The sequence below is a fragment of the Lygodium microphyllum genome, unplaced genomic scaffold, assembly GCF_053477565.2.
Source record: "Lygodium microphyllum isolate KBCC unplaced genomic scaffold, Lygodium_microphyllum_v1.1.10 scaffold_95, whole genome shotgun sequence".
NCBI classification, from domain to species: domain Eukaryota; kingdom Viridiplantae; phylum Streptophyta; class Polypodiopsida; order Schizaeales; family Lygodiaceae; genus Lygodium; species Lygodium microphyllum.
The window spans coordinates 195,593-209,264 of record NW_028229578.1 but is presented as its reverse complement, the minus strand read 5'-3'; the positions used below and the strand labels follow the sequence as shown (position 1 = coordinate 209,264).

General features: G+C 42.8%; 2 pseudogenes; both read right to left on the bottom strand.

The window, feature by feature from the left end:
• Positions 1-4,837: 4,837 nt before the first annotated feature.
• LOC148008663 (calmodulin-like) lies at positions 4,838-5,700 on the bottom strand (annotated as a pseudogene).
• Positions 5,701-5,801: 101 nt separating this feature from the next.
• LOC148008662 (monodehydroascorbate reductase 3, cytosolic pseudogene) lies at positions 5,802-6,233 on the bottom strand (annotated as a pseudogene).
• Positions 6,234-13,672: the final 7,439 nt, after the last annotated feature.

Sequence of the window (13,672 nt, the reverse complement as noted above, 5' to 3'; positions counted from 1 at the left end):
TCAGGTATGTGAAGTCCACATTGCAGTATGGACTATTTTATGAGACTGGGGTTCAGATACAGTTGCATGGATACACTGATGCTGATTGGGCTGGTAGTATTTCTGATAGACGATCTACCAGTGGATATGTGTTCTCTTTTGGGAGTGCTGCAGTCACTTGGAGCAGCAAGAAACAGCCTACAGTTGCCTTGTCGAGCACAGAGGCTGAGTACAGGGGTGCAGCAATGGCTGCATGTGAGGTAGCTTGGTTGCATAAGCTACTTTATGATATGCATCAGTCTACAGATGGGACGGTTGTCATTTATTGTGACAACATGAGTAGTATACACTTGGCAAATAACCCAGTCTATCATGCTAGAACAAAGCACATTGAGGTGCATTATCACTATGTGCGAGAGAGGGTTTTACTAGGTCTTATTGATCTAGTTTATGTCAGCACAGAGGATCAGGTAGCTGACATATTCATGAAGGCATTGGGCGCAGAGAAGCTGCGCAAGTTCAGAGACCTGCTTGGTGTGCAGGAATTGGGATTGAGCTCGAGGGGGAGTGTTGAGATATCGAGCTCCACTGGTGATACGCCAGGGTGACCGTTGTGTATTTATGTCACCGACTTGTCAGTTGCAGATGCGGTCGGTACACCGCCCCTGAATAATAGCTACATGATAGCTATCCTTATCTACTCTAGTTCGTGGCTCAGTTAGTATGCCACCTTAGTTAGTTGAGTTTGGTTTGAGACCCATATCTAGGGTTCTTCTATTTCTTTGTACTAGAGTTCTTTTGGCTTACATAACTAAGAAGAGGAAAACTATTTTCAGCCTCCACCCTTGTGTGTATTCCCCCATTGTGCAAGCAAGAAAGCTTCAAGTGAGACTCCTTCCTTCTCTCCCACAATCTTGACAAGATTAAGAGCAAGCCGCCAAAGCTTCAGGGCATTGTAGAGTGTCTTGTGGATTTCGGAGAACCAAAAGAGATCTTGGCTGAAGGAGGTGACATGCAGACTTTGTTCAAGATTGATATGGTATCTATTCCCTCTTGGTATGCTGCTATAACGCACTATCTTTCTACGGGAGAGACTGGAGCTACTTTATCAAAATTGGAGAAGAGGAAAATGAAACATCATGCATTAAAATTTTTCTTGATTGCAAGAACATTATATCGGCAGGGTGTTGATGATATTTATCACCGATGTGTGATGCCTAACGAGGTTTCCTTTATTTTGGAAGAGTTCCATGACTCTGCTTGTGGAGGGAACTTTGCTGGGCGGTTAATGGCACAAACAGCTTTAAGAGCTGGATATTGGTGGCCACCCATCTTCCAAGATTCCTTTGAGTATGTCAAGAGATGTGATACATGTCAAAGACATGATAGTCGAGAGAATAGGAAACGCCCACTTACACCTATCATGGCTATCCTTCCATTTGAGAAGTGGGGCATTGACTTTGTGGGTCCTATTACCCTGTCGTCTACTACTCAGAAGAGGTATATTATAGTAGCAACTGATTACTTTACAAAATGGTCAAAAGCACGGGTGACGAGGCAGGACAGTGCAAAAGAGACTACTAGTTTCCTACTAGAGCAAATCATCTGCCATTTTGGTCCACCAAAAGAAATAGTATCGGACCATGAAACTCACTTTTTAAATAAAGTGATTAAAATTCTGACTGAAGCATGGAAAATTAAGCATAACAAGACAACCCCCTATAATTTGCAAGTAAATGGACAAGTCAAAAGTACCAATAAGTAGTTGATGGATTGCATATATTAAGTCTCTCGACCCCGAATTAAAACATATTGCAGGAAAGGCAAATCCAGATGCTGACATGCTATCACGTGCAAGATATGACAATGAAGAAGAGCTGATGGAAGAAGATGAAGCTGAAGAATCTATACTTGCTGAATTTCATTCCATGGTTGCTGAAAATACCTTTTCAGTTACAGCATATACTGGTCCAAAGCTGAAAACAACAAGATGGTCAATCAGAAGCTAGCATGCTCATTGCATTGCTCAAGTTCTAGTTCATTTCCTTGAAGAATATTGACTAAAGATCGGCCAATATTTGAGTACAATGAAGAAGAAGGAGACTTGGACTGATGAGGAGTTCAAATATATCAAGAGGAAAGCTTGTGGCTTTTTTCTTAAAGAAAGACATCTATGGAAGCACGCAAAGAAGAAGAAAGGAGCGCCTGTCTGAGTTTTAGGTAACAAAAGATTGCAACAATAGGTAATGAAGGAATTTCATGAAAGCCTATGGGCTGGCCATAGAGGCATATGGGAAACCATTAGTAAAGTCAAAGAAAAATATTGGTGACAAAACATGTATTGGGACATAGCACATTTTGTTGAAACCTATTATGTGTGTCAAATGTATTCTATGGTCAAGCATCGAGATGGGTTACAGCCAACTTATCCTTTGTCTATACATTATAGATGGGTTATTGATCTTATAACCATGCCTACAGGAATATGGAATATGCGTATTTAGTGCTTGCAAGAGAAGATCTAACCAATCAAGTTGAAGGAAAAGCCTTAACAACCAAATCCACTCAAGTTCTTTGTCGTTTTTTGCTTGAAGAAGTGTTTTGTAGATATGGTTATGTGGGTAAATTAATGGAAGATAGAGGAGAGTTGGATGCTGATGAGGCACGCAACTTCTTTGCTCAATTGGGTATTAAGTTGGCTTTAACATCATCCTACAACCCTAAAGGCAATGGAAAGACTGAGAGAGGTCATCAACCTATTCTCAAAGCTCTAGCAAAGTCTTGTAGAGGAAAAATCAAAGAATGGCCTAAAATGCTACCTTTTGCATTATGGGCTAACCGGACTACTCACAGTTCAGTGACTGGCTATATGCTAGCTGAACTTATGCATGGACAACAATCAATTATGCCAATTGAAGAATCTATTCTCACATGGAGTCTTATACCTTGGGAGGAAGGCCTCAGTAGAGAAGAGTTGCTAACTTTGCAAATATGGCAACTAGAAAGAAGGCCTGAAGATGTTCAAGCAGCTATTGAGAAGCTAAAGACAACAAGACTAAAGAATAAAAGAATATTTGATAAGCGACATCGACTTCAGCCAAGAGCAATTCAAGAAAATGATTGGGTTCTTGTCTATGACAACAGCCTAGACAATCAATACAGTGCTTCTAGGGAGATGGTAAAGCGTTGGTTTGGCCCATATGTGGTAAAGGTCATTCATGACCATGCCATATATTCATTGGCTGAATTGGATGGAACAAGCATCAACATACCCATATTTGGAAAAAGAATCAAGCTCTTCAAACGAAGAGAAAGTTCAACATATGAGCTTGAAGACTTGAATATAATTCAAGAGCATGAAGACATAGAGGAAGAAGAAGAGGCAGAAGATGAAGACATTGACATGGTAGAACATACTTCTTCTGACACTGTAAATCCGTAAGACTTTGGCACATGCCAGAGGATGTGCAGGTTAGGAGGGGGTGGATGTCGTGCCACTATGTGCACACCGTGTAAAAAAATCTAGAGTGTGGCTTCCTTTTAGATTTAGAGAGCTAATGCCATTTTAGACATCAGTGTTAGTGTCCATGGTTCAAAAATATTAGATTTTAGTCCATTTTTTATATTCTAGATATTATCTCTTGTAAAAAATCCATAAATCTATAGACAACTTCTAGATTAAAATGACATGTAAAAGAAAGCATGTAGCTTTCAGCTAATTTGAAAGGATTTTATGTAAAAAGAGAGATTAGCGAAATCGCGTGATACGCGATCACTGTTTTCAGGCAGTGAACAACACTCCGAAAGTGGGAGATGAAGAAGGAGTGATCTGGCACAATTCTGGCCAGGTGTCCTAGTATTTAACCCCCTTTTGGAGACATTGGAAGCATCCGATTGGTGATCTGAGCAACATAGAGGAAGGTATTATTTTGTATACGTTTTTATCTATTAGAGTTATATTTTCTCATAATGCTGAAAGAAACTGATAGGCTTCATCTTTGTTAGTATTCTTCTATATTTTCTAATTCTTTTTGGGAGTATTCTTCTACATCTTCAATCTCTTCGAACCCCTTCTCTTTTGTCTATTCCTCTCCTTAAATCTACCTACACCCTGCTATCGAAGGGTTTTCGAAAGCAAAGTCGTGACCACAGAGGTCCTTGAGAAATTCCAAGATAGAAGATCAATCAAGCAAATAAGCAAGATGAGAAAATGATGTCAAGTCTCTGTTTTTATTTCTGCCAATAATTGAAGACGAATAGAAAGTCAAATCAGCTTACAGTGGCAACCTCCACAACGTTCATATTTACATTCCAACAACTCTTCAGAAGACTGATGAGACAAACAGCTTCCTAGCTTAGCAACTCCCTCTTTTACATCAGAAGAGCTGAACTCTGTTATGACAGCATGATCTTTTGATTCAGACAGGTAATTATTGTCTATGTTCACATCCACAGCCTTTGAGAATCCTGAACCCAATTTGGGACAACAATGCTCTATATCTCAGCCCTCAGAATAGCTAAAAGAGCCTATTTAGGGGTGCAGCCTTGGCAAGGAGAAGTGAGCATTCCTGTCACAAGACCTTCTCCAAAAACACCTTGAATCCAGTAATCTAGCACCAGACTGTACCACGTTACATAAATGGAGCTCTCTACTAAAGCATTAGAGGTCAATTGCAAGAGTGAATGATGCCACCATACAGCAAACTAAAGTGACCAAGTTTTGTATGTGAGGGTCTTGCTGAAGTACAGACAGAATTGGCTTTGTGTTGGTTTTAAAATAAAAATCATCAGTAACTACTTGCTGGCATAGCAGGTAATGTCCACCACAACATTTCTCCAGATGCAGAAAAAGAGTGGCTCATTTGGTAAGCATCATTCTCACAAACTCCTCATAATTTACTTGTCCATCATCATCTACATCTACCTCACAAATTGTCTCATCCATTTCCTCATCTGTCAACTTCTCTCCAAGATTCGTCATCACATGGCGCAGCTCTGCTACAGAAATAAAGCCATTTTGGTCTTTATCAGAAATCTTGAAGGCTTCCTTTAATTACTCTTGAGAATCAGTGTCTGTTTCCATCCGCATCAACCTCATTGATCATCTCTTGCAGCTCAGCCTCCGTTGCATTCTGGTCAAGGAATTGCATCACAGTTTCCAATTCTTTTGTGGTAATGCTTCCGTCCCTGTTTTTGTCGAACAAACTGAACGCCTCTTTGAATTTAGCAATCTTCTCACTCACTGTTGAGGCAGCAGTTTTGACTGACTGCTGGTTACAGTCTTGAAGATCCAAAAGCACAATTCAAATGTCGTGAGGCCTAATTAGGCTGCTAGATGATAAAATTCGCTGGGCTTTCTGATTAAGGGTGTCGTGGTCCCCTGTGAAAAACTACTTTGCATCCGCGCAAAAGCCAGAAACTTCAGCTATCATCAGAATGTGCTCACAGCTCTGTAGGCCCTTCATCAACAAGCTTGACACATCCTCCTCCACCGTAATGTCCCAAAAGCTTGTTTTCCCTCTATTTTTTCCGTTCGTTGCTTTCTCTTTTGACTCAACATTCGATCCTCTTCCAAATCTTCCGCCTGCGCCAAATTCTGTGAGAGGTGCCATCAGACTTCAATTTTGCGTTTCTCCTCCAGAAATACGGTTCCCCCTCAGAAAAGCGGGCCAATTTTCCCAACACCAACCATAACCACGTCAGCTGACAATTCTCGCCCATCTTTGAGCTTCACTTTCTTAACATTTCGAGATGCATCACTCTCAAAGCCAGTGCCAACTGTTCCCTTCACAATCTTTACTCCCTTATTTGCATAATAGCCCTCATAAAAGGCTGCTATCTCTGCTGTGAAAAGGCGAGGCTCTGGATAGACCATTGTTATTCAGGGCCAAAGCTGCTTCAAGTTCCAAACCAATGTAACCACCCCCAACTATTATACCTGACCCGCCTTCTTTTCCATGAATACCCTCGATCAGAGCATCTGCATCAGTAATCTCTCTCAAATAGTAAATACCTTTGGCATCTGCTCCTTGAACGCCAAAATCGGTCAGCTTGATGAATGTGGCCCCTGTTGCTATAATCAGAGATCCATAGGTGAAAACAGCTCCAGCAGCACTTGTCAGGGTTTTGCTGACAAGGTCGACCTTAACCACTTCAGTACTAAGCATAAGTTCAATGCCTTTCTCGAAGTACCATTCAGGTAGCAATCTTTCTCCTCCACTGCCAACACAAGTATGCCTTTCTCGAAGTACCATTCAGGTAGCAATCTTTCTCCTCCACTGCCAACACAAGTATGGAATCTAGGAAGCCTCACAACACCTTCTGAAAAAAGTTAATCTTCGCTCAAAGCACGTCTTTGAATGCCAACAAGTAGGTGACTTTGCTTGGTTTAATGCCCTCATCAAGCATTTTTTCATACTGTTTAAGAGCAGAAAGACCATCACTGCTTCAGACATATGCACCAACCATGGCTGTCCATGCAACTACATTGTGGACTGGTAATCTATCAATGAATTAGCATGCTTCCTCTAGACTGTCATGCTTAGCATACATATCAACCAGAGTATTATAGATAAGTTCCTCTTGATCCAAACCCCTCACCACTTTACTGCCCACACAAAATAAAATACAAACACAACAAATAAATATGTACAAAGTAACAAATATCACACACACAGCCTTTTGGTGGATTTCACACCTCGGATGCGCAACAGTACGACACTGCTGTCTCTTATCTTCAAGAACTTGGCTTGAAACCTTCGACCCTTCTCTTATCTCTACCATCTCCAAAGTCTAAGCTCTTGAAACCCCATACACTCTTCTCTTGCCAAACCCCTATGGGTGACCTTCAACCCTACGCACTGCGACAACGATCATTGGGCCCACATTAACAAACCACAATTACAGCTGACTACCACCAAACTAAGCCCATATGGGGGCTGATCATAAGCACTCCTAGGGAATTGCAAGGCCGCAGTTTCTATCGAGTCTGAGAGCATACCAATGATATTTTATGTCTTTCCAAACACTAAAGATGCAGGTAGAGAGTCACTACTAGGTCAAACCTTTAAAAAGCAAGCTTGTTGCAATGTAGATTATGAGTCGTAGCATATCCACCTAGCCATTGGCAATGTTTGCTTAGTAACAACTTTCAACAAGGGCTGCGTGACTCCTATGAGATTCATAAAGCCAACCGGTAGAAATGCCTACAACCAAGTCTAAGGAGGGGGTTGTGACTTGTTACAACCCACCAAGCCTCTATGCCACCAACCCACTAAGGCCAAAGCCAATGGCCACACACCCTAGTTAAGATTGGTACCAAGACATCAAGACCTGCCAGTGAGGAACAATCGGCCACATCATCGCAAAGCTAAGAATGCAACCTCAAAACCTAGGAGGCCAAGACAAAGCTACAGACAGCGAGGTATGTTCAAGCTGCATTGTTGGGTGCCTAAGACCCTATTGCAAGCACAAGGCTATTTTGAGGGTAATGCCTGGATATGAATCCCTAAGGCTAAAATAGCCAAAGGCACTAATCAAATGCCGCCCTCACGCTTAACCATACCCAGCCATACCACGTGTCAAGGCCTAGAGCCGCATAAGCCTCGAGACACCAAGCCTGTGGAGTCGCAACTGATTATGGCCACAAAGACTGACCAATTTTATCAACCCAAATCTCAACCTGCTACTCCCAAACCACTACCACATAACTCTACCAAGACGTAGGAAGCCATATTGAGAGCGGAATTTTGGTGCCGGGAAGTGCTTAAAAATAGCTAAAAATTATGAATATCAAGGGAAAAATATTCAATGTCAAAGGCAGCGGCTCGACCTAGGACGATTTTAAGCGTCAAAATGCTCTAAGGACTCCCGGGCAACACTTGCAGATTTTTAGCAATTTTTCCATGCGCCTGTGGTGGTCAGTGGAGCTATCAGTCAGTGCGGGATGTCGAGACAAGCTCACAGAAATTTTCAGACTGCAATTTGGACGCCGTATGCGAGAGGAGCTGGGAAAAGGCCAAAAGGCCGGTCAAGAACTGGGAGGTGCCCAAAAAATTGAGAAATGAGGGGTGCCTTTGTGAAGGGGCACCCTCCCCTTGAAAAATCATGATTGAGGGGGGGGGTGGCGGCTGTTGCAGGCCGCCGAAAAAAACGGCGCCCCCCCCCCAAATCAAGATGAAGGCTTACAAACAAGCCATGGATCCAATTGCAGAAGGCAACCGCACTCATCATCCGCTCCGTATCGCTCCGTTCCACGCAGTCAATGGCAGCCTGTAGAGGGAGAGAGAAAATCAGTCTTTCTCTCTCCTTCCTCTCTCTCTTCTAAGGGGGAATTCATGTGGGAAGAGAAAGGAAGAAGAAAGAATGATGGAGGCTTGTCCGGCATCGATTGGATTGCTCCACGGGCTAGAAATGTGATTTGTGATCGTCATGAGCATGAAGTGCTGCTGATTTTCAGATTTGCAGCTATGGACATGAAACCCGAAACACGCAAATAAGCGGTAATTGAATTTTTTCAAAGAAAATTTGAGATTTTATGGCTTTTGATTGATAAAGTGTTGTTCATGTGGACTAAAAATTGTTTATGTTGCTGTTTTCCATGAGTACTTGTTGATCATAATCAGAAAATCAGAAAAATATGCATCTTCTGACTCAAAATAATACACTAAAACACGTAAAATATGGAAAATCAAGGGAAAATTATGTTTTTGGGCATAAAAATGGGAAAATGAATAAGGAACACCAACTAAATTTTCATTTTTGCTGCAAAAAAGGAACTAAGGGCCACAGCCCATAACCTATTTTGAATTTTTAGTAATTAAATAATGCAAAAAATAAGGGAAAATACAAGGAAAATAGAGAAAAACCATAAAAGATAGGGGAAAAATGCATTTTGAGTGCGGAAAATTAATGAAAATTAAGAACAATGTTTGTGAATGTTTGTGGGGACTGAAGCATAAGGATTTGCCTCAGTTCATCCCCACCTTCTTATTCTAGTGTGTCTTTTTCCGTTTCTTACACATAAAATGATGGCAAAATGCCCTATAAATCCATACAACAATGCAACATTTGATCGATGGGAGGGTAGAGTGGTTAAAATGTGTCTAAATGTGGAGTAAAATGATGAAAATATTGCTATTTTTGTTTGCATGCCATATAGGTCAGTGAATAATTATAAAATAAGAGCCTACTAGCACGAGGGTTTCCTCGGTGCTAGGTTCGTGCAACGCCGCATAAGAACAGTAGTTGAAAATCATTGAAAGGATGTTTTTCAAATGTGCACAATATTGATTTTATAATTTTTTGAGCACTTGGCATCCACAATATGCATAAATCATGGAAATATTTAAAGGTATCAGAAATCCTGGATGTAGAGCAATTGTTTTCATTAGGACCTTGACCCACGCTGAGTGAGAGACAGGACATCCTAAGCCATAGGCTAGTCGTGGGGTCTAGGGGAAAGAGAAGTAAGGACAATGGTACATTCATGTATACGATTAAATGGTACCTTGAGTGGATTTTGTGCGACATGTTTATATGTTGAGCGACGCATCGAGGGGCCAATCCCCAAGGTGTAGAAGAGTCGCAGAGGGGTGGCGGCACTCAGCCGTTGGAGGACCCCCTATGTCTGTGCTTCGTGCCATTAGGCAATGTGTAAGGGACTCCCTCTGAGGAGTAGTGGGTGAGAGAATAGTGGACTACAAACGACGTAATACAAACGCAAGATGTCTAGGAAGGCAATGTATGTGTCATCAACGCTCCTGGCCGCGAGGCCGTGGGGTTGTTGAGCGCATGAGATAGAGGTCCGGCTAGTGCACGAGCCAGTGCCGGCCCATTCTAGGTTCCATCAATGGTGCGTCTGTCGGGAGCCGCTTAAAAGTGGCGATCCTCGAATCCTGGTTGTCTAGGGACCAACTTGCAGTTTATGCCAAAGGATACTGAGATTGATCCGTTATTTAACGATAAGCATCGTCTAGCAGAAATCCAAAAGCAAGAAAGAGACGAAAGAGCTAGGCAGTGTGCTGAAATTTTTAGGAGATATTCCCCTAAGCGTATTGGTGCTGAACCCTTACGAGGGAGTGGATCTAGTGGTCTTGGGGCCAGAAGCAGTAAGTTAGGAGAAGGTGGAAGCTCTAGTGCTCCCCTTTCTTCCATAAGCTAGTCTACATCAAGTGCGGGAGGTGCAACCCCACCGTCCCCTATTCCTAGTGCAAATCCAATCTTTGGCATGGCGCAGCCTATTGCAATTCCAGCAGGAACGACGGATTTGCCAGCCCTAGGTTACCCGCTACCCATTTTTAATGGGCTAGTTGAGGAAGATGCGGAACTCCACATTAGGGAGTTTCAAAAGCTGATGTTTAACTGTCGCATCCAAGAAGAAGGACATTTAATGATGTTCTTCAACATGACTCTCAAAGGAAGAGCCGCTATATGGTATCATGGTTTAGAAGCCGGAACCATATTGAATATTGATTCATTTTATGGAGCTTTTCGAAGGGAGTTTGCCCCTGAAAGGGGTGGACAATATTGGTTGCGTGTACTCAACGTGACCCGCCAAGAACCACACGAGGATATTCGTGCTTATGCAAAGAAAATAAAAGAGGTTTTCCGTAAGTTGGACACCTCTATTCCTATCCCCGCAGCTGCCCAGTTGCAATATTTCCTACAGGATTTGGACTTTAATATCCAATTGCAGTTGAGTAGTGTCCCCTTGGGGGATATAGATACTGCCATTACACGAGAACAAGAGGTGGAATCCCGACTACAAGCGGCCTATGCTTCTCAAGGCAATTCAAATATGGGTTTAGTACTGGGAAACAATATGGCGACGGCCAATGGCAGTGGTAGCCAAGGGATAGCGATGGCTAACCCTAATGGGAGAGGGAACATAATGCAGAATGTGCCTTTATTACCAGCTCCCCCTAGCATGTCGATGCCTACGAGCAGTCAAATGGCTCCAAATGGTGGGGGCCAGGTGGTCAATTCTAATACCATGCCTGTGGCTCAACAACCAGTGCCTAATCGAATTGTTAGGCCGATGGAACGACATGGTAATGACCAAGGCTATGAGTCGAGTGCTTCCAATATTCTTGGCGAGGTTAAGGACATGATGAAGCATTATACTGACATGATTACGGAGCAGTATCGGCAAATAGCCATTGATGTCAACTTCCTTAAAAAACAACAAAATTTGATAGGAAGTAGATACCCAGATGAGGGTGCACCTTCGAGGTTTAGTTGCAAATGGTGTGGTGGGCAGCACTATCCAAGAAATTGCCCAAATGTTAAGTGCGACATCTGTGGAAAATCCGGCCATTTAGCAGCTACTTGCTGGAGTAAGATCAGTTCCCTCCAGCGCGGTAGTCAGCAGCTAGGGCCTGTTAATCATCGTGCCCAAGGGAATGATTCCCAGCGAGAAGACGGGCCTAAACAAATACTTCAACGACCAAAGAATACAGTGGAGGAGCTACCTAGTGGTAGTGGGGTTAGCTTGATTGAGGCTGTATGCGTTAATGATGCTGAAACCTCTAATCTGCGAGCTGTTCTTACAAGAGGTCAAAAGGTTAGAGAAGCCGACAAGGATAAGCCTGTCGACGGAAACCCTAGACAAGGCGACAAAGGAACGCAAGTTTTGGATCCTACCATGGAAGGGGGACCTTTGAAGCTCGTAGAAAGTAAAGCCGATAAGGAACCACCAAAGAAGAAGGTGAAAGTTAAGAAAGAGGCAATAAAGCCGGTTCAGCGACCTAAAGAGCGGATGGTTTGGCGTGAAAAGCAAGCTCTATCGAACTATCATGAATTTGATTTGGCGAGCTCTCTTTGCGAAGTCAAGCCGGATGTGAATCTTTTACAGCTTATTAAGCTTTCCCCAGGAGTACGCAAGGAATTTAGAAAGATCCTACGTACCGAGTATATCATAGAACCTTTGGGTATTGCGCGAGTTGGTGATGACTGGTTCAAGCATGCTGAGAAGCATTGCCCAAGGGTTGCAGCCTATGTCGATGGGATATTAGTAGATTATGCCATTGTCGACATGGGATCATCTGTTAACATTATGAGTTCTGAACTGATGGAAAGGTTGGGTCTTGCGATCCAGAAGGATACCTCCACAATTCTCAGAATGGCGGATGATAGTTTGAGACAGCCAGAAGGCTGCATTACTAAGGTCCATGTCACTGTTGCAAATGTAGAATGCCTGTTGGACTTTAGGGTGATTCATTTTGCAGGCCGTCCAAGTTACCAAGTATTACTCAGACAACCTTGGATCTTGCAAGCGGACTGCCAAGTAGATATACCCGCCGGTCGACTAATATTCGGCAGAGGTGCCTAGCGTGTGGTGGTTGATGCTTATCCTGAGTCCCCGCAGAGTGAGAGAGCTCCTCTATCTTCTACAGAATTAGAGACATTAGAAGATTTATCTGCTAGTGAGACATCATCGAGTGATGAGTCCAAAGAGGGATCCACCACGAAAGACATCTATCAGATTACTTTGAACGAGCCAATAGAGGGCCAAGATCGTATAAGAGATGCATATGTTATCGAGCTAGATCTTGGTACGCCTGATGATTCGCAGCCAATCAAATTAGGTTCTATGCTCAGCACAGCAGAAAGGGAGGACTATGTGGCCTTGATTTAGGAATTCCGTGATATCTTTGCCTAGAGTTATGATGAGTTGAGGGGCATTCCTCCTAGTCTTGCTGTTCATACAATCCCGTTGAAAGAGGGCAGTCGTCCTGTACGACAGAAAGTAAGGCATATGCCTTTCGAACTAAGGGATGGGCTGTTTGAAGAGTTACAGAAGCTTCGAAACGCGGGTTTGATTTTTCCTGTGAAACACACGGAATGGTGTTCGCCAGTTGTGATCAGAAAGAAGAAAAATAATCAAATCCGATTATGTGTAGACTTTAGGGAGCTGAATAAGCAGACAATTAAGGACTACTACCTGTTGCCATTTATTGACCAGATTTTGGATCAATTAGCGAGTAGGGAGATATATTCATTTATGGATTGCTTTGCAGGATATAACCAGATGGCAATTGCAGAAGAGGACAAGTTGAAAACAACTTTTATTACTGTATTTGGTACTTTTGCGTACCATGTGATGGCCTTTGGTTTATGCAATGCGCCTGGTTCGTGGCAACGAACAGCAGATAAGACATTCGGTGACATATCCCCTGAAGAGTTGAAGGTGTTTATTGATGACTTAGGGGCTGCCACCGTGAGAGGAAGGCAGCTGATCATTTTAAGAAAATGCTTTGAGCGCTGTAGATAGTTTTGTATCGCCCTAAACCCACGGAAGTGTGTTTTTGGAGTACCTTATGGGCTATTGTTGGGTCATGTGGTCAGTTGGGTAGGAATTGCAACAGACCCCGAGAAGGTCAAAGTTATAGTTGCCATGGGTCCACCACGCACTCCGAAGGAAGTTCATAGCTTTCTATCTTTGGTTGGTTATTACCGTAGATTCATAAACGCCTTGGCAAAAAGAACGTTGCCGCTTACAAATTTATTGTCCTTTAACTGTTTGTTTGAATGGGGTGACCCTTGTAAGGTAGCATTCGAGGATGTGAAACAGGAGCTAGCAAGAGCGCCCGTTTTAAAAGCACCTAAAAGAGGTGAGGTATTCTATATATTCTCAGTAGCCACCATGTATAGTATCAACTGCTGTTTAGCCCAAATTTGGGAAGAGAAGTGG